At 46.0% G+C, this 2,781-nt stretch overlaps 1 protein-coding gene across 1 annotated transcript in view; it reads right to left on the bottom strand.

Moving 5' to 3' along the window:
• Window positions 1-2,781, bottom strand: part of PLGRKT (plasminogen receptor with a C-terminal lysine) — a 41,535-nt gene that overhangs the window by 38,313 nt on the left and 441 nt on the right. The window lies entirely within an intron of this gene.

Below are 2,781 nucleotides of genomic sequence, written 5' to 3'. Positions count from 1 at the left end.
GGGAAAATATACTGCCTGCACCGATGGAGACATCTGCAACAATTCTCCATGAACTCTCCTGGTTCAGATCAAGTTATTAATCAGCTCTTTTCAAAACAGTGCTACATCAATACTGTTGGTAGGTCTAGCATTTCAGAAAAGCAATGAAGGGTGACTTTCCTCATTGGTACACAGTACCCCCAGATACTACTAGTCATAGAACACACCAAGCTACTGTTTGGAGCAGTGGTCTCCAACCTTTTTAAGTAGAAGATCACCTTTGATATTTAAAAGCAACCCAGGATCTACGGGTACCACCACCTCTCCTCCCCCTGCCCAGCAGGCAAGTCTGTACAGAGGGAAGTGGGGGGGAGGACAGATCAAGGCAGAGGGAGAAAAAAATTGCGTGAGGATGTGCCTCCCCAGCCGGCAAGTCCTACACAGCCAGGGCCCCACTCCATTCACCTGCTTCTGCGGCACTGTCCCCCACTGCAGGGGCCTTGATCTAGCCCCCACCTCTTCCCTCCCCAATGGGCTGACCTGCTGGACTGGGGTGCACATGTGCACTCAGCTCCCTCACCCCCAGTCCCCCACTCCAGCCTCAGACTGACTTCAAGAAGCTCCAATATCTACCACAAGAGGCTCCAAGATCTACCGGTGGATCTCAATCCACTGGTTGGTGACCATTGGTTTAGAGTAGTGGTTCTCAACTGTTTTTGTACCAGGATCCATTTGTAAACATTGATAGACAGTCTTGACCCAGTGCCCCTCACTCCCAACCCCCATCCCCCTGGTCCCCCACACCCTCAGTGTGTGGGGCAGGGGGTGGGTGGGTGTGGGGAAAAGGGGCCTCCCCAAGCAGCCCCTTGCAGGCTGGAACTCTGCCACCTTGCAAGGGAAAAGCCATGGTTTCCAATTGGATTCTCCTTTAAAGGAGAATCCATTGTTAAATTTTGTTGATTTATTTTTAAAGTTTGTCCACAACCCTTTCATATATTCTTGTGATCCACTTTTGGATTGCAATCCATGGGTTGAGAAACACTGGTTTAGAGCTGCAAAGAACTAAAAAGGTTAGCAGCACTGCTGAGCCACACCCATGTTTAACACTAAAAATGTACTGATGCTCTTTGACTCTTACTGGGCATATACAATACGCTCATTAGTAAAAGGCTTCCTAGATATTAAAGGCAGCCAAAAATTTTCCAGAGGAAGATAAGGAAAGTGGCTGTGCTCCCTCCTAAGTTTAAAAACACCTGTGGATATCGGTTGTTACAGCACTTCATATAGTTGCAAAATGATGAAGAGTCTTCTAAGCTTGTCTGTTTGCGTTTTGCTTTCCACACATTTTTCTGCATTCCATTTCCTGACTCAGAACATAAGCAAAAGAAAAAAAAAAATATATTCCATAAAATAAAGATTCGAGGAACTGGGGGTATTTGAAGCTCTTATAAGAAAATAAGCTAAAAACCTGCTCCAACTCTTTCCAGTCACAATCCCATCAACTAGTTAGTGTCTAAGTGATGACCCTGACCTACCTTCTGACCAATTATAGACTAACACACATTATCAGCTCCATCTTCAGACTATATAAAATTTCCATCAAAAGATGCAGTAAACCAGCTATACTTCCCTTTTCAGGAACATCATCTATTACACTCTCCTATTATAAGATAACAGTATCTAGGACAGAAAAAATGGAAATGCAAGCGTACATGTAAAATGTGGACTTGCATTTACAGTTTTAGAGCACTGGGGGGCGTAAAGTGATTTGGTCCAGCATATACAAGAGAAGTCTGTAAATTACTCATTGCCTTTAGAGCAGCAATTCTCAGCCAGGGTATAAGGACATCCCAAAGAACCACAAGATCCTTTGGAGGGTGGCACAGGAAGTGTTAGGAAATAGGCAGGCTCAGGCTCTCCTGGCTGTTCTCTTGCTCCTACTGCCTGGCTCTTCAACAAGGAGGCAAGCACTGGAATAAACTAAACTAGTTTGTAAATGCAGTGCCGCCCAATTCTTCAAGTTATGAAGGGGCACGCTGAGTCTGAAAAGGTTAAGAACCACTGCTTTAGGCAGATTACAGCTAATCTAAAACTTTTCTACAATAAAAACGCATGGCTTTCTCTCTTCATGCTCTCCTTCTCATAGCATTTCCAGTGCTGTGATGATCTCCAAACACAGTTCTTTAGTGCTCAGCTAAAGGGTGCAATTCCGTCCAACCAAAACATGAAAACTAGCGTCTATTTGAGCCAACATGAGGTTCCTCAATTAACGCTTAACAAGCCTTTAATTGCAAAACAGCCCATGTGCCATTTTCCAAAAGATGAAGAACGTCAAATTTAACCCCCTGCAAACACAGAAGCCCAAGAAGCATTCAGTGGCAGACCAGGCAGCCACGCCAGGGGTAATTTCATCCCACTACATGTGGAGGTCATGGACCCAGAGCCGGTCCATCACCGGCTGCCTTCCCTACTCCTGCTACTCAAACCCCTCCCGGAAAGGGATGAGGGGCTGGAGAACCAACCAGGGGCCTCAGGCTACCCACCCTTTTGTCTTCAAGGAACTGGCAAGGGAGAGAAGGAGGGACATAGGCTGGGATGGCCATTACCTGTGGGATCACCACACATGAAAAATTATTTTTTTTGAGAAGATACTGGGGGACGGAGAGAACTAGAATGCATATTTAATGTAGATACAATTAATTAATATTTCTAGCCCAGGATTGTTAGCTTCCCCAGGCTGCAGGAGTAACCTGGAGCTAGTCCCACGGCTCCTCCAAGCCCGTGAACCCTCCCCCCCCCCCC

The sequence above is a fragment of the Gavialis gangeticus genome, unplaced genomic scaffold (genome assembly GCF_001723915.1).
Source record: "Gavialis gangeticus isolate Ggan-Ray unplaced genomic scaffold, GavGan_comp1, whole genome shotgun sequence".
NCBI lineage: Eukaryota > Metazoa > Chordata > Crocodylia > Gavialidae > Gavialis > Gavialis gangeticus.
Note: the sequence above shows the minus strand (reverse complement) of the source record. Positions and strands in the feature narration are given on the sequence as shown.